We start from the raw sequence: 19,204 nt of genomic DNA on the forward strand, positions 1-19,204 counted from the left end.
CCTCAAAGTATGTAGGCACAGGTCTAATCAGAAGTTGCTGCCGGTTTGCATCATCTGCTGTCCTCATGCTAAGCTCTCAGCAAGGAGATCTTAAAACCTTACATTTTTCAGTAACTGCTAATAAATGCATTCGTCTCTATAAAGAAATGTACATTTTACAAATGTAAAATGGAGATACCCAAAGGAGCTTGCAATAGTAATAAAAATATCACAAAATAACATTTATCTATTGGAATATCAGTAACAGCTTCTTCTAACATCTTTGAAAAATCCAATTAAATTCACTTCCTTGAGAAAAATTATTATATTTGAGGATGCAAGCCAATAGAATTGGGGAAGTGCCCTCTGCCATGTCAGTGAACAGGCAGATTCATGTGGGAGAAAGTAATCTTTTTAGGTCACTTAATCCCAGGCCATTTAGGACTCTAAAGGAAGTTACTGGCAATTTGTTATATACCTTTTAGGCCCAGGATCTGCTGATCATGGAAGGTGCTCGGAATAGATGACATATAAATTCAACACCTATCTTCCCAGGAAAAAGATAAGAAAGTTACAGAAAGCAGAGTGATTTTGTAACCAACCCATTTGAATGCTCTGATCTACATATCAGAGAAATTATAGCAATTAAGAAGGTTTGGAGTTTTAAAGAGGCATTTCATCTTGATGACCCTTGATCCAAGCAATGAGGCAAAGAGACTCCCTGTTTCCAAATGCCAGAAGGTGCCCTGCTCCCCTTCATCCACAGTCAGCTCTACTACGCAGCAAAGCACCTTGGCATAACATCAGGATATAGTGACATATGGTTTTGATGATTAGTCATAATTATAGATTATCAGGAAAAGTAGAAGCAATAATATAAAGTTAAACAAGGGTTGTACGAAAGGTTTTTTATATATATCTTTTGAAAAGGAAGTCGGAAGTTGCTTTGTTAAATGTCTATATATATTTGTATCTCTTCTTTTCTTTTTTCTTTTTTCCCCCTATTTTCTATTCTGCACCTCTATTACTTCTATTTCTCACACTTACACTGTAATTTCTTTTGTTCATATTTTTCATTTATACATTTGTTGTTGTTTATTCGTTTAGTCGCTTCCGACTCTTCGTGACTTCATGGACCAGCCCACGCCAGAGCTTCCTGTTGGTCGTCAACACCCCCAGCTCCCCCAGGGACGAGTCTGTCACCTCTAGCATATCATCCATCCACCTTGCCCTTAGTCGGCCCCTCTTCCTTTTGCCCTCCACTCTCCCTAGCATCAGGACCTTCTCCAGGGTGTCCTGTCTTCTCATTATGTGGCCAAACTATTTCAGTTTGGCCTTTAATATCATTCCCTCAAGTGAGCAGTCTGGCTTTATTTCCTGGAGGATGGACTGGTTGGATCTTCTTGCAGTCCAAGGCACTCTCAGAATTTTCCTCCAACACCACAGTTCAAAAGCATCGATCTTCCTTCGCTCAGCCTTCCTTATGGTCCAGCTCTCGCAGCCATATGTTACTACAGGGAACACCATTGCTTTAACTATGCGGGCCTTTGTTGTCAGTGTGATGTCTCTGCTCTTAACTATTTTATCGAGATTTGTCATTGCTCTTCTCCCAAGGATTAAGCGTCTTCTGATTTCCTGACTGCAGTCAGCATCTGCAGTAATCTTCGCACCTAGAAATACAAAGTCTTTCACTGCTTCTACATTTTCTCCCTCTATTTGCCAGTTATCAATCAAGCTGGTTGCCATAATCTTGGTTTTTTTGAGGTTTAGCTGCAAGCCAGCTTTTGCACTTTCTTCTTTCACCTTCATCATAAGGCTCCTCAGTTCCTCTTCACTTTCAGCCACCAAAGTGGTATCATCTGCATATCTGAGATTGTTAATGTTTCCTCCAGCGATTTTAACTCCAGCCTTGGATTCCTCAAGCCCAGCATGTCGCATGATGTGTTCTGCATACAAGTTGAATAGGTAGGGTGAGAGTATGCAGCCCTGCCGTACTCCTTTCCCAATCTTAAACCAGTCCGTTGTTCCGTGGTCTGTTCTTACTGTTGCTACTTGGTCGTTATACAGATTCTTCAGGAGGCAGACAAGATGACTTGGTATCCCCATACCACTAAGAACTTGCCACAATTTGTTCTGGTCCACACAGTCAAAGGCTTTAGAATAGTCAATAAAACAGAAATAGATGTTTTTCTGAAACTCCCTGGCTTTTTCCATTATCCAGCGGATATTGGCAATTTGGTCCCTAGTTCCTCTGCCTTTTCTAAACCCAGCTTGTACATCTGGCAATTCTCGCTCCATGAAGTGCTGAAGTCTACCTTGCAGGATCTTGAGCATTACCTTACTGGCATGTGAAATGAGTGCCACTATTCGATCATTTATACACTACAAAAATAAAAATAATTAAACAACAGCAACAAAAGAATACCATTAATGCATATATACAGGTCTACACATGAAACGAATATAATACTTTCATAACTTCTGGCCTATATTTGAGCCTGAACGTGCAGGGGTTCCCTGAGGCCTGAAAAAATATTTCAAGGGTTCCTCCAGGGTCAAAAAGTTGTGAAAGGGTGCTATAGGATGTGTTGATTGGGATTTACTCAGTTGTAACAGGAAACAGAAGCTGGGAGGCAACTATTAAAGGAATTACAAGGTACCTGCTCTTTTTCTTCTCCATGCCATTAGCTTAACATCATGAACTTTGGAACAGGCATGATTTAAGAATTTTTCTGTTCTAACAAATATATTTATTTATTTTAAAAAAAATACTAAGTAACCCAACCATTGGTCAGGAGAAGCACCAAGTTTCAGGATTCCATGAAAGGGCAATCAATTCTAATTTACTTACTTTGTTACGGTATTTTCATCCTGAGCAGATGCATTTTATTTCTCCATCCCTGGCCCAAAGTTATAGGCCAACTTTAATTGCTTAAGCAATACAGTTTGGCTGATGTTGTTTTCTGCACAATGGTCGAGATAAAGTACAGCCCAGATACTAGAATGTGCAATAAAGAAAGAATACTTGAAAACTTCCACTTGTATATAATGTTCTTTGAAAGTTAGGGGGGAAGAGAAAGAGTTAGAGGTGGGAAAATGATTTTTCAAAATCATTTTTTCTCATTAGAGCAGAGAAGAATCATTCAAAGCATGTCAAAAATGGAAAACAATTTACTTGGGACGGTTTCCTTAAGTGCCACAAAATTCTTCTCTGGCTGTTGCAACATTCTAATGACATTACAGCTTGTGGTCCCATCTCATCTAATCTGTTAGCAAAATCCGAAAGTCACTTATGTCAGTCTCTAATGCAAGCTAAATGAGTCTTTCCAGTAATAAGAAGCTTCGCAGAATTAGTTTTCGTTTGCAGAAAATTGCCATTGGGGCTGGCACTTTTATCTAAAAAATTCACTTGTGCATAAGCAAAAACCTCATATATTATTTGGTTACATTCCATCAGTATGAGAAATAACATTGTGAGAATTCAATGCATGCTAATGATATATAGAAATCCACCTGCTTTCCGATAAAATGAGTTTAATTTTCTGTTGCCCATTGCCTGGTTGGCCTTTCATAAATTACTTATGCACAGCTATTATTAAAATAGAGGGAAAGCAAATTAGAAAGTCCGCATATCTCTCTACTGGATTTAACCAAGGCAGGGCTGTGACAGCTAGAGTCAGCGTTTTTGAAAAAAAAATTCTGCTCTCTTGAAAAATTTTGCATCTCTATACAATTCTGGGCCACTGTTGTAAACGTTCTGACCTGCCTTCTTACCAAATTAACCTAAATCCTTTCTATTTTTCAACATTAATGGAATCCTCTAGAGCTCTGCTGATATATATTAAAATATATTTATTGGTTAATTTGAATTCCAGCCATTTTTTTTTCTTTTTCTGTACCTCATTTCCCAGCACTTCTGTTATATCTCTGCAGTTGGGAGCTTTAGCACTAGAAATCTTACAAATTAAGATAAATGCATCTGACAATTATCAGATCAAAAACAACTCAACTTTCATCAGAATATATGATTACAATTTTCCCTTCCTGATTAAAGGAAAAAATGAGGACTTTCTCCTTGAAACAGTTAATTGGATTTTGAAGCACTGTACGTTTCAGGCAACTGGTACAGCTTTCGGTTGGTCTGTGACTGTATGACAGTTTGGCTTTGCAACAGACAATGTGTTTTCATTTTTCTGCAGGTCTTCATAGTTCATGGTGACTTTAACTTTAATTTCTGTTAATGATATTATTTTGCTCTCTTTCGGATCAAGCTTTCATATGATGGATTTGAGAAACAGTGGCAATCCCATTAGCATCTCCAACTGCTCCCTTTTAAAGTTGCTTGGAGCATTATTTTATTTTAGAATGTCTTTTCTCTCAACATACAGAAAGAGAGCAAGAGAGAATTTGAACTTGCTGTTATTCTAGGGAGATTCTTATACATTGAATTCGTAAACTTCCTTCTCCCCCCACCCCCAACCCCCAACAACTCAATCCGTATATTTCATTCAGACCCATTACTTCCATCTTCCATTTGGCAGACTGTAGAATATATAAAAAACAATGTTTCAGGTGAAGCTGTGTGATCGGCAACATCAGTTTAACTGTCTAAGACCCAGACCTTTGCCTTCAAAAGTTTTCACTAATCCTTCTCACCTGTGAATTTGGGGACTGCTAGTACTACAGAAATACTACATTGTCTTAAGACAGGGGCATAGCATACAACCTGAACTTCCAAGCAGCTTCTGAAAGATTTGGCTGTGGTGCAGACTGATCTCTGAAAGGTATTACCAAATTTGGCAAGAAGGAATCTGTTGCAAATGCAACACAAAGGAAAATAATGGCCGGGAGAATATATTAACTTTCAGTTTAATAAAAATTAAATCGGGTTTTCTGTCTCCAGAGACTGCGGCCTCCGGAGCGTGACTCAAAGATCAAATGCACCTCTTCTGCTTAAAAAAAATTGTGACCCACAGCTTAAGCAATGAAGCAAAGACTATAAAAAGAAAGGAGACAGGGAGACTAGATGGTGCTCCATGTTGGAGATGTTAACAAATCAGCATGCCTCATTTTTTCATATGTATCAGTTGCTCTAGGATGCAGACTCTCTATGTGCGAGGAAGCTGTTTGTTGCCACTCCCACTTTCTCCCTCTCTCTTCCTCCTTCTTCCACTGACTGAGGAGGCAGCATGCATGCTGCTTTCTCTCTCTCTCCATTATGGCCACATGCTTGGGCCTTGAAGAAGGGTTTTCTCCATTTTCTGCATGCAGCTCTTAGCAGCTATGAGGGCTAAGAGTTCATTAAGTTTAGGGAACAGAAGAAACAAAGAATCTTCATTTTTCCTACGAAGATGGATATAACTGAACCAAGAATAAAATCAGTAACTGTCATGAGTACTGATGGTGAGCAGGAGGGGGCCAATATCCAGGGGCAAAAATGCATGTGTAGTTTAGAGACTTTGAGCTGTCATTCAAAGAGACACAGAACAGACCCGCCTTGACTTTTGGGGGTTTATCTGTCTGGGTTTTCCCACGCTTCTTCAGTTTGGTAGGATTTTCTGTCTACTATACCAATAATAAAGCACTAGAGACTTCTTCCTCGTCTCGGCATGGTTCTTGTTTAGTCAGGACAGTAACACTCTTTTTACTTTTAAACCTACTTTGTCTAAACATGTGATTCTTTATGCTTGGGAGGGCTGAGTATGTAAGATCAATAACCTGTATCCGAAGAGGGGAGAGCACCAAAGCAACCGGCACCCAGCGAATCGCTCGCAGAGTTAATCACCTGGGATGAAATGGGAGAACCCCAGCCAGGGACATCTCAGGCGTCCTGGAAGGAGGTATCTCAAACCCCTGAAAGGCTAAGAGTGGTAGAGGCCAAATTAGAATCGATGGAGTACTTGCTAAAAGCCCTGTCTCTGTCACGGGGGGGGGGGGCAGGCGAGGCATGAAGGAGATTCCAGCTCCACGCAGTTATCCTCCATCCCCTCACCCGGACCACCGGCGGAGCAGGGCCGGAGCCGGGATGAGTCTCCACCCTGCAGAGCTCGTCCATCAGTGTCCCCACCCTGAGACAGGAGAACTACTGTAACCTGGGGCCCAACCACTCAAGCAGCCGCTAATTCAGCTCCAACAGGAGCGGGGGTGAAAGACTTTTCTGTCAAGTTTGACGGGGATCCAACTAAGTTGTCTTTCTTCTTCACTAATGCAAAAAATTATATGAAACAGTTTGGACCTTGTTTCAAGGTCTAAGATAGCTGAGAAGAGGCTAAGATAGCTGCCATTGCCACCAAGCTGAAGGGACGAGCGGCTGATTGGTATGTTCAATTAAGCGAGGCTAGCTCCCCTGAGCTTGAGGATTTCAAGGAATTTATGTGGGCGTTAAAGCTGCACTTTGAAGATCTGCTAGCCAAAGCAAGAGCTAAAAGGGCACTGAAGGATCTTAGCCAGGGCCAACTGTCTGTAGCTGATTATGCCCTGGAGTTTAAGGCTTTAGCTGGGAAAATTACCAATTGGTCCCAGTCTACTTTAATAGAATGGTTTAAAGAGGGACTCAATAGGGACATCCTGCATTGGGCATTGTGCAGAGACAACCCAGAGACATTGTATGAATGGATCTGGCTGGCTGGCAAGGCTGAGCACGCCCAGCATACCTACATGAAAACCAAGTGACCAGAAAGGCCACCAGCCACCATGAGGGGACCCCGAAGTGCCGCAACTGCTGCCCGGCCAGGCTACAGAGCCTGGGAAGAGGGGAAAGATCGGCGCTATGCGAAGGGTCAGTGTCTCTGATGCGGAAAGGAAGGACACCAAGCAGCTGATTGCCCAAAAGTCAAGGCTGGAGACTGGGCGGGCAAACTGCCGACCAAATCGCTGCCCTCATCGCAGCGGATGATGGCAGCCAAGGGGGCGGCCGACGCCGAAGAAGTACCCTACTTCTCGGGAGAGGTTGAAGATGACTTTAAGGAGCCAGCGGGAAACGCCAGCCACCTGCCTTGAAAAGCACCTGCAGGCAGGTGGAGGAGGATGGGCGCGAAAATGCCATGGTGAGTGCTGACTGTCCAACCCTAGCAGTAAAAGTGAAATTGGGCTCCTGCACAAAGACTACAGAGGTCTGGGCTTTAGTTGACTCTGGGTGTTCCAGGTGTCTGATTCACCCTGATCTGGTTGCTGCTCTGGACCTGCCTAGCTTTCCCCTCCAGCAGCCTTTGATCTTTATACAGTTCAATGGCAGGGGGGGCGGCGGCAACCCATTTCACTGGAACTGTTGCGATGCAAATAGGCAGCCACCATGAATCTTTAAAATTTGTAGTGGCCCCTGTTGGCAATCCCTTGGTAATTCTAGGGATTCCCTGGTTGACCTATCGAAGCCATATATAAACTGGGAACACAGAACTCTGACTTTTAAGGATGGGTTTTACCAAGCCCCTACAGCGGACAGAGCTTCACGTGTGGGGGTTGGAAGGGCTGCAATTGCCATGCCATGCCCTAGCTTGACACATTTAGAAGGCTTGCTAGATCGATACCAAGGCTTTGCAGACGTCTCTGAGGAAATGGAAGCGGATCAGCTACCCCCCCCCACCATCGAAAAACTGACTGTGCAATAGAGTTGGTCCCCAATGCTCAATTGCCCAAGCCGAAAATTTATCCAATGACTCAGAAAGAGCTTGAGGCATTGCGGGACTTTATTGACAAAAACCTGTCAAGGGGGTTTATTGAACCTGGAAATTCCCCAGTTGGGGCCCCTGTGCTTTTCTGTGAAAAGAAGGATGGCACACTTAGACTTTGTACGGACTATCAGGGGTTAAATTCTGTCTCTGTCTGCAACAAATATCCTCTGCCTCTAATGAAAGACACGTTAGCCCATTTGTCCAAGGGCAAGATTTTTTCCAAGCTCGACCTTCATGAAGCCTATTTTCGCATCTGCATACAAGATGGAGATGAATGGAAAACTGCTTTTAATTGCCTATTGGGTTCATTTCAGTACAATGTCCTCCCTCTTGGGTTAGCAGGGGCGCCCGGGGTCTTTATGCAATTGATTAATGAAGTGTTACATGATCATTTGTTTAAAGGGGTTCTGGTTTATTTAGACGATGTTCCCATTTACACTGAAACCGAGGAGGAACACGAACGCCTCCTCAAACAGGTGTTAAGTAAGCTTAGAGATGCCAAACTCTATGCCAAGCTTTCCAAATGTGAATTTCACAAAACCCAACTTGACTATCTAGGCTATAGGGTATCTGACAAAGGCATTGAGATGGACCCTGAAAAAATTCAGGCGATTTTAAGTTGGGAACGCCCCTGCACCCGGAGGCAATTACAAAGTTTTTTAGGGTTCAGTAATTACTATCGACAGTTTATCCAGGGATTTGCTGAGATTACTTTGCCCCTTACTGACTTACTATGTACCAAGGGTTTGGGAGAGACACGCAAGGTGAAAAATCCTGGGGCAGTGCTGAATTGGACACCTGAATGCCAGGCAGCATTCGAAACGTTAAAAACCCTTTTCACTGCTGAGCCTATTTTACAGCACCCCGATCCTGACCGTCCCTTTGTGGTCCAGGTTGATGCTTCTGACTTCTCAATTGGGGCTATATTGTTACAGAAAGATTCTGAAAATCACTTAAAGCCCTGTGCTTATCTGTCCAGAAAATTTTCTGAAACGGAACGCTGGTGGCATGTTTGGGAAAAGGCGGCTTTTGCTGTAAAAGCCGCTTTGGAAGCCTGGCGTCACCTCCTGGAAGGCGCTAAATGCCCTTTCGAGGTTTGGACCAATCACAGGAATTTGGAAGCCCTCCGCACCCCCCGGCGTCTTAGTCCTAAACAAATTCGCTGGGCTCAATTTTTCAGTCTCTTTGACTTCCAGTTAAAATTTACTCCAGGAAAGAAAAACTTTCTGGCCGATGCTTTGTCACATTTGCCTCAGGACTCTGACCACATGGCAGATATAGTTGGGACTGTTCTCACTGAACCACAACTGGGCTTGGTTGCTGTCACCCGGAGCCAGACCCGTGCGCAGGCATCCCCAGCCCCACCTCCATCTGGGAAGTGGAAAATGCAAGTTCCTTGTCAGTTACAAAAGGACTTTCTCCAGGCACTGAAATCTGACACTTGGTTGCTAGCTAATAGAGACAATGTTTCCTTTGAAAACGGTCTGGCGTGGGTGGAACACCGCCTTTATGTGCCTGAGACTTTGAGGGCTGATATCTTGCAGCATTCCCATGATGACAAACTTGCTGGACGCTTTGGTTTTGTCAAAACCTTGCATTTGGTTCGCCGTCAATTTTGGTGGCCAACTTTAAGGCATGATGTGAAAGACTATGTTGCTTCCTGTCCTGTTTGTGCCATGTCAAAGCGGAAAGGGGGTAAGCCACAGGGGCTCCTGCAGCCAGTAGCCAGCCCATCCCGTCCCTCGGAGGAGATTTCTATGGACTTTATTGTGGACCTGCCTCCCAGTCAGAAAAAAACAGTCATTTGGGTTGTAAAGGATTTTTTTCTCCAAACAAGCCCATTTCATTCCATGTGCGTCCATCCCATCGGCCCCACAATTGGCCCGCCTCTTTCTAATCCACATCTACCGTCTCCATGGTAGCCCCTCCCGTTTGGTCAGCGACCGCGGGACACAGTTCACTTCCCAGTTTTGGAGATCATTTTTAAAATTGATTGGCACCAAACAGGCATTGTCCACATCGTCGCATCCTGAGACTGATGGATCTACGGAGGTTTTGAACTCTACCCTTGAACAATTCCTAAGGGCATACATAAATTACCATTAAGACAACTGGGTTGACTTGTTGCCCTTTGCTCAGGTGGCTTACAACAATGCTGTCCATCAGAGCACTGGGCATACCCCTTTTCGTGTGGTTTCTGGTCATGACTTTGTTCCCATCCCTGAGCTGCCACAAACACCTCCCCAGTCCTGTTCTGCCTCTGACTGGGCTGTTCAGTTGGCTGATTCCTGGCCGGTAATTCAGCAGGCTTTGGCTGATGCCCAGTCTGCTTACAAATTCCAGGCTGATAAACGCCGTTCTATGCAACATGATTTCAATATTGGGGATCAGGTTTATCTCTCTACCAAGTTTATAAAGTCCCCACAACCATCGAAAAAACTTGCTCCCAAATTCATTGGTCCTTTCCCTATTGTTGGCATCCGGTTACTGTTAAGTTGGATTTGCCTCACAATTTGAAGCGTTTGCACCCTGTTTTCCATTGCAGCCTGCTCAAGCCTGTCCACCAATCTTCCCAATGGCATCCCCAACCTCCTCCTCCTGCTCCAATCATGATTGACGGGCAACAACACTTTGAAGTCAAGGAGGTCGTTGATTCTCGCAAGCTTCGGGGCTCCCTCCAGTACCTGATTCACTGGGAACACTTTCCTCATCCTGAATGGGTGCCTGCTCGCCACGTTAATGCTCCTGATTTAGTTAACCATTTCCACTTAGCTTACCCTTTGAAGCCTGCTGGTTTACCACTTCAGGGTGGGGTCCTCTGCTTGCCCTAAATGCCCTAAAACATCATTGCAGTCAGTGACCAGTCACATGTGAAAAAGAAACCTAAAACAACATAGAGAGGGTTGTGGTTTTTTTAAATATAGGCATAAAATCCTAAAATGAAGACAAGATTTTCTTGCATAAAGCATTGGTGGCTGTAAGAAATTTTGCAGCTTTTCTGGAGATTTTAAGGTGCCAGTCCAATAATATACAGCAAATAAAAAGATCCTCAGACCTGGTGGAATTGCTATTAACAAGCAGAGTTATGAAGGTAGGGTGCAAGTTGAAAGAATATCAAAGGAGCAAGTGGACCTTGAAATTCTCCAAATCTCAAGGGCAAGTTGGCTATACCAAGGCAAGGACTAGCTGTATTTCACCAGTATATCCCAACATGCTTTATGAAATACCCCTTTCAAATACATTCCATATCCCAATGAAAATACATAGGGCTACCATCAATGAAATCAAACGACGTATCACGCTGGGAAAATCTGCCATCAAAGACCTATCTAAAGTTTTCAGAAGTAAAGACATCAGTTTAAAAACAAAGGTGCGTCTGACTCACGCCATGGTCTTCTCAATTGCCACATATGCCTGTGAAAGTTGGATATTAAAGAAGGAGGATAGAAGAAGAATTGATGCATTCGAATTGTGGTGTTGGCGAAGATTATTGAAAATACCATGGACTGCCAGAAGAACAAACAAATCAGCTTTAGAAGAAATGCAACCAGAATGTTCCCTAGAGGCAAAGATGACTAGGCTTAGACTCTCATACTTTGGGCACATTGTCAGGAAGGACCAATCGCTTGAAAAGGACATCATGTTTGGTGAAGTTGAGGGCCAGCGGAAAAGAGGAAGACCTTCAATGCGATGGATTGATACAATTACTGCAACAATGGATGCAAACATTGGAACAGTCAGGCATATGGCGCAAGACCAAACAGCATTCCATTCTGCTATACATAGGGTCGCCATGAGTTGTAAACAACTCAGTGGCAACTAACAAGAACAACCACCACCAATGCTCAGAAAATACAGTACACCTTCCAAAGTTTCTGGTAGGGTTGAGCTGCAGATTCAGCTGTTCAAACTGTGGTCATGCTAAACCTCCATGTAACTAATGGCCTCTGACAATTCCCACTGGCTGCCCTTTTGTAAAATAGAACCCTTTTCTGTGGCTCCCATCATTCTGATAATGATAGAACATGAAACAATAAAATTTCTCACCACACCATAGCAACATTTGTAACAAGATGCAAGGAGGCCAAAATGATGTCTCATCTTTCATGGCGAGAGTACATATTGCATGTACACCCATACCCTCTGCAAAGACATGTCACAAAACTGGTCAAATCAGGCAGTGTATTCCTCCTTCCAAAAGATTTGGGAATAATTCTCCATTGCCCATGGATGCTGCAAGCAAGATGGAACGTTCTAGTTTTAAAATAATTAATGTTTTCTTGGCTCATTATGGTTTTAACCATAAAGAAAAATTTAAGTCAAAGAAAAACTGAGAAACAACACACTTCCAGAATAATGTACCAAAAATAACATTCCAATCTCATAAGCAGATTATCCAGCATAAGGAACAGGCTTTTTTTGCTTTTTCCTTTTGGAAAGCTCACTTACTGTATTTGATAATGGATTCATATTTATTATGTTACTCTTCCTACCTCCCCAGACCTAGGATTTCAGTGTATAGATATATATGTTACTGCAAAGAAGGAAATATGAGCAAGACAATAGACAGACAGATAGACATAGAATATTAGTTGCATCTGGGCAAATAATGCACAGGTTTTTTTTTTAATCCTTTCAATTGTGTCTAATTCTTGGAGACTGCCTGGACAAGTCCCTGCAGTTTTTTTGGCAAGGTTTTTCAGAAGTGGCTTGCCATTGCCTCCTTCCTGGGGCAGAGAGAAAGTGACTGGCTCATCTTCTGCTTTATTATGAGATAAATTAAGTAGATGAAGCTACAGTGAATCTGACCTAAGGAGCAAGAGTATCTATGATACAAAATGCTTAACCTTCATGTAAATTTCTTGTTCCATATTCATCAGCTTTGTTTTGTTTTTTCAAAAATTTATTTACTTACTAATTGACAACATTTATGTTCCGCATTTACTCTGGTTGTAGGCCATTCCCCACAGAATAGGTTTCTGTATGCAAACAGTGTGCGAGTATCTATCCTCAATCAATTGACCAGACAGATGAAGTGGTCAATTGACCAGATCATTAGATTTTTATAGAAATCCTACAGATGGGTTCACATGGTTATCTCAAATTTACCCATTTTGCTCCTATTCTACCCAAACAAGATTCACTGAACTATGGACAGAATCTGATTGGATTTTGCTGCCTTTTTAGATCCCATTACCTAGTAGAATATATTCGTATTGATGAACCAGCAAAATACTGTCTATCTAGGAACTCTAATTAAGAGAGAAGCATAGCTTCAGATTTGAGGACTACTAGGCAAAATTATCTTTCCATAGGCTTCTCTCTCTCCCAGTGGCCCATTCCAGCTTTAGGGGTAATAGCAGGTCTAGTGGTTTCAACAGAGCCAGGCCAGGATTTCAGAAAGGCCTGTGACAAAACCTAGTTAGTCCATGCCCAGATTTAGACTAGGATGGCAAGGCGGATATGTGCTGACTGGGCATTTGGAGAGCTGTAATCCCAGGATCCCTTCAGGTTCTACAAATGTTAATGTTTTTTTTAAAAAAATTAAAAGACAGCTCATAAAAACGGAGTTAGAAGGAGACATTTAAGCTACTGAGGCCAACTTCCAGCCCAGTGCAGGAATCCAGACTAAAGCATCTCTAACAAATAGTAGTCTGGCTTCTGATTGAAATCATCCAAACACAGCCCACAGCTTTCTGGGTAATATCATGTCTGGGTAAGACCAAATATTGCATTCAGTCCATAATATCTGGTCTTTTTTCAAAACCAAATATTCATAATTCCATCAATCTTCAAGGGATTTAGTTTTTGTCCCCAGATTATCTTCATCACCCTTCTCTTAAACTAGCCCAGATTGTCTGAATTGTTCTTAAAATGTGTACCCAGAACTGGACACAGAACCTATAGAATATCCAAGGGTATCCTGTCAACAGACTTCCTCTAGAAATTAAAAAGCATCAGGATTTGGCTACTTTCCTGCAAAATTTGACCTCCTGAAATTCATTCTCATGTCCTACTTGCTACTTGCTATAGCACATTCATGCAGCCATGAAGTCTATGATCAGAATTCTAAGTGCGATCCCTAAAATCTATTCATAAAGTTATCAACCATATCAGGAATTCTATGTTATCATGATTCATGTTTCAGTCTTTGAAATATACAATAGAGGTACCAATCCAAAGTCAGTCAGTCAGTCCGTCCTTCCTTCCTTCCTTCCTTCCTTCCTTCCTTAAGATTGTCTCACTTCAGCTTCATTTTTAGCAGGAGAATTCCTCAGCAGTAGGAATTTGGTTCCTTAAGCATCCACTTTTTTTTTTCCTGCCAGTTCTAAAACTTCTGACAACTCTCTGATTCCACTTCAATCGAAAGAAAGAATTTTAACAAGGTGTTTAGTTGGGGGTTTGAGGCATCTGCTACTGGCTGTTGTGTACTTAACCAGCTCGTCATTTTTCAACTGACCAGTATCCCTGATGATAATACTTAAAAAAAAATTTTTCTGAAAGCACAGAAAGCTAAAGGTGACCAAGTTTAACACGGATGCATGCCCCTAAGGGCTGAACATCTCCAAAGGGCATCACATCTTTTTGGATTAGTAATGAATACGGATTTTTGTCTTGCACACTGCATGAGAGAGAAGCTTTTCATGCTTTCTCCCATAGAACTACCATGAAAATTGGACCCTAAGCAAGGCTATGAGTCACTGATGAATACAGCTGCACAGCTTCATGCTGCGTGCTGCTGCGAGATCGGTAAAACACAATATAAGAACACAGAAGTAGGACAAGAATTGAAGGCAGATTATACCAGTTTGAATGTTGTTAACTCAAACCTAAATGCATTTGTACAGAATGGTAGGTATTTCTTAGATAAAAACAAAACAAAACAAAAATTACAGCTCATATTTCTGATAACCCATCATAACTACAAGGCCACCTATGGACTGGATTGCTTTTGCTATTAAGTTCCAGGCTTACATCTATAACCATAGTGCAATCATTGTTTGCATTGTTGTCTCTTGCTAACAGCAGAATGGGCAATACTTATTCCATCATCTGAACAGATTTCCCACGAGAAATCTAGATTATTGCAAACATAAACCAATTTGTAGTCTTCATACATTGAGAGTGTTTTTTCCTCCCCAAATCTAAAGTGAATTTTGCACAAATGAATTTGGTAATTTGGATTTTATTTTATTTTAATTGAACTGCAAACAGCTTCAGGTTCTCTTTTTCAACTGGAAATTGAGGGATTTTTCTTCAAAACTAAAATCTGAAGGCAGCTTGCCAAAATCAATATATTTATATTAAATTTTCCTCCTAAAATGTCAAGCCATAATCCCATACAGGAACCAGCTCATTCCTAACTATTCATTTTATGCACTAATTCTGTCCTTTCCTGGACTGGGAGGTCCTTATCACAGTCACCTCCCACTTGGACTACTGCAACATACTTTTCATGGGACCACCCTTGAAGACTACTCAGAGGCTACAACTGGTCCAGAATGCAGCTCAGCAAAAAGTTATGGGCATTCCTCGTTTTGCCCATGTAATATTCCTGGTCTGCAACCTATACTGGTTACCAGTCAGCTTCTAGGTACAATTCAAGGTGCTGGTTGTCACCCATAAAACCAAGCACTAATGAAGTACCTGCTTTGTAAGCAAAGTGCTCCTGGTTCAGCTTATACCTAGAAATTGCATTCTCTGAAAACCCCACTTCAGTTGGCATAGGCAATACCAAACTGATTTGTCCAATAGTCTAGCTTTTGATAAAGACAAACTCTTCCTACTTAGATATGCTTTATGTCCAGAACTGCTCCAGCTTCCCAGTACCTTATCACCCCAAACACCTCATGGAATCAGAGTTATTACAGGCAAATTATTTAATTGGCCCTTAAAAGCGATACAATTACAAAACAATTGCTTACATTTTCTCTTGTTCTCAGTGCCTTTTGCTTTCCAATCAACTACCTTAACAGGTTCTTCATAATCATCATAACCAATTTTTTAAGATGGTGTTTCATAGCATTCATGCTTTCTGATCATTTAAATTGCTTTCTTGCACTTACGTTCTATTGCATGCTGAATAAACATGAGGTGGCTATGTTCATTTGTTTGTTTTTGGCAAGGTTGTTTCCCTCCTTAAAATGTTGGGGGGAAAAAAAGTAATAAAGCAATAGCTCTGAGAAATCTGGAGCTTTGGAAAAATGCATATTAAGGAGATTTATTTGATGTGAGGGTTTCAAAAAAATGAATTCTTGTAACTTCCCTAGTCAAGCATCCCTATTTTTGTAGTTAGAAATGTTTTCCTGTTCAGCCAGAGTCCTTCTTTCTTCTACAACACTGCTTTTTGTTTGGTTCTCATTCATTTATTGTTTCCCTCCTTTTTGACATTGTTGAAGTTCAGCAGCCAACACATTTTTCCATTTAATCTTTCACAAAAGTCCCAAAGTTTCCCCACATTATTATTTTCTGAACTCTTCATTATCTTCATAGCTTTTCACTGAATGCTTTCCAACTTAACTGCCTTGTTGAAGTGGGCTGTTTAAAACACAATACTCCAATAACATCTCACTACTGTACTGTAAAATGTAGACCGCATTGTACCTCCTTTCCATTTCCTAGAAATAATGTTCTCCTTGAAGCAAAAGCAAATCAGGCCCTAAAGAGGTTCATTCAGTAATAATAATAAAAAAAGTTGGATGCATATTGATATAGCTACACAATGGTATTTTGAGTTTTCAAGTATGTTTACAAACCAATATCTCTGTTAAATACAAATTTGATTCTTTAGCAGCTAACCTCAATGACAGAACTCAAGATTACAGTATACCAATGACTGTACAGTACACCAATAACCCTCTAGGCTAATTAGTTCCCAACACTGTGGACCACAATCTGAAGGCTGTAGTGATGGTAGAAACCAGGAATAGGAAACTTTTTTTCAAAAAAATCAAGGATTAGAGACTCTTGACTATGAAAAAGTCGAACAATATTTTAAGTATCAGTTGTATGTACTTGCTAGGATGATAGGCTCTAAACTATATTGTAACTGTGATCATTAATTAAAATTATTTTAATGACTAGGAAGTATTTGTTTTTAATCATCTCTTGAAGCTGACATTTTGAGTTGGGAAACAGATGAAAGCTGCAATAAAAACAGATAAGTATGGTGAAAAAGCAACAAAAACCCTACAATCTTCACAACTTGCCCTCATATGAGATGCGGTCCCATTCACTCTGCAGCTCTCAGCCTCCCAAAAGCATTCTTCATCTTGGTATTTTTTGGATGTATGAGAGTTCAGCTCCAGAATCTGTAGCCAACATTCCCAGATTTTGGAAGCTAAAGTCCAGTATATCTGCTCTATCCTATACAGTATAGTGATAACTGCAACGGGACACTAAATCTAATTCACTATGGGTCATAGTACCATTATGCAAAACAAAATGTTTTGTTTTCACATTTATACCACTAAGACATTTTGAATGTTATGTTTTTCATATCAAAGGGCTCAATGTGAAATAGTTAGAATTAAAAATATGCAGACATGCAGCACCATCTACTGGAATAGTAGCATTTTATATAAGTGAACATTAGCATCTCAGGAATATTAGTTCTTCACATGCCAGGGTAGAAGGTACGGCCAACTATCTCAACCTACATCTTTCATACTGGTCACTCACATTGGTATGCAATCTACATTCCTTCACCGCCCATTCATTCTTGATGTATCTCTTCCTGTTCTACCACACATGCTTCTTAAATACTCCATTCCCACTCATTCAACTTATTTTTATGTTTCTCCTGACATATCTGGCTCTCCTTTCCATATAGCACAGTGGGCAGAAGCACACCTTTATACATAGTGCCATTTTCACTTCTTTCACCCAACATCCATTCCCTGCAACGGACCGCAGACTACCGACTACTTTTCTACTCTTCTGTTTTAAAATAACTTCACACAAACCCATGTATTTCTTTCCTTTCCTTTCCTTTCCTTTCCTTTCCTTAATTTCTGCTCTTTATTTTGCATTTTCCATGTGCCATGGTTGACACACAATGAACCAACAAGCAGGAGGCTTTCCTTTTACATACTGAACTTCTGAATGTCTTGCAGCTACTAAAAATTTAAGAGCCCAGCTTGGAAAAAAAGTAAAATCTGACAGTAAAAACCTATCTGTTATAAGATACATGACGTATCAAAGACATGGTATCTGCCCAGTTGGTATGATCTAACAGAGTGGGTACACTCCACGTCCCCTCGATTAAACAGTGTCATTCATCTATTGGAGCTCATAAAGCATGCCTTCACTGTAGTGGTGCCTGTCCTCTGAAATGAGGTCCCCTGTGAGATCTGGATAGCTCCCAACCTGATGGTATTCCAGAAAGCCCTGAAAACCTGCTATTGGGTGGCATCAAAAATCAAAATGAGGAGGCGGAGGAGGAGGAGGAGGAGGAGATATAAGAATATAGGATATTTGAGAAAAAATTCTCATGTCATAATTATGTATCTTGATTTTCATAATATAGTTAGTATAGCTTGTCAAAGAAAAAGTTGAACATAACATTAAGTACTTAACAACATCAAACATTATAGGGGCATTTATTCACCTTATAAACATGTGCATGGGTTATTGGGGAAAAGGATTGTAGCTCTCACTTTGTATCACTATTTGCCAATCCAGTGCCCTCCAGATATGTTGGATGACAATACCACCATCCCAGCCAGCACAGCTTTTAATGCCTTCCTTTTTTCTCTCCCTTTTATCTTTTTGGGATGTATTATTTAGAATGAAGCCTGTGGCTGGAGGGTTCTTTGCTGCTGTTGTTCGCGTGGGAACTTTTTCACCTCAACAGCAAAGTAAAACTGCTCTAAAGCGACTATTTATTGATTGATTATGATCGTATTTGTTGATATTTTCTGACCGGCATTCTATAAATAAATATTAACAATTTATACAAACCAAAAATCATATATGCATAAAAAATAAAATCACCACCACATTTGCCCAGCTTCTTCTGAACCATGACACATTAGAAATGATAAATCATGCTTTGATGACCAACTGGATGGATTACTGTAATATATAGTATGTGGGGCAGCCTTTGTAATGGTAGTCCTCATTTAGTGACCATAATTGGAACCAGCAACTCAGTCATTAAGTGAAGCAGTCTCTAAGTGAAACCGCAACTGTGCTTATGATCTTATTTCAGCTTTCCTTTTGTTTTATAGACCTGCAAAGATCATAAATGCTAGGGTTGATCATAAAGTTATTTTTTCATCACCATCATAACTGCAAATGGTCACTAACTGAGGACTACCTATAATCTAATTACATTAATTACCTTGCCAGAATTGATTCTGCCCATCCTTCTCAAACACATCTTGAGAAGGCCTCCTAAGGGCCTCACCACATGAGAAGTTCGAAGGACGTGGACAGACGGCAGCTCTTGTCTGTTGTGGTCTCCTCACTTTGCAACTCTCTATCTCTGGCCCTTCCTCCTGACATTTCATGAAGCAGTCAAATGAAGTTTTAATCCTAGTTGATTGCTAAAC

This window comes from Candoia aspera, chromosome 6 (assembly GCF_035149785.1).
Source record: "Candoia aspera isolate rCanAsp1 chromosome 6, rCanAsp1.hap2, whole genome shotgun sequence".
In the NCBI taxonomy this organism is placed as follows: domain Eukaryota; kingdom Metazoa; phylum Chordata; class Lepidosauria; order Squamata; family Boidae; genus Candoia; species Candoia aspera.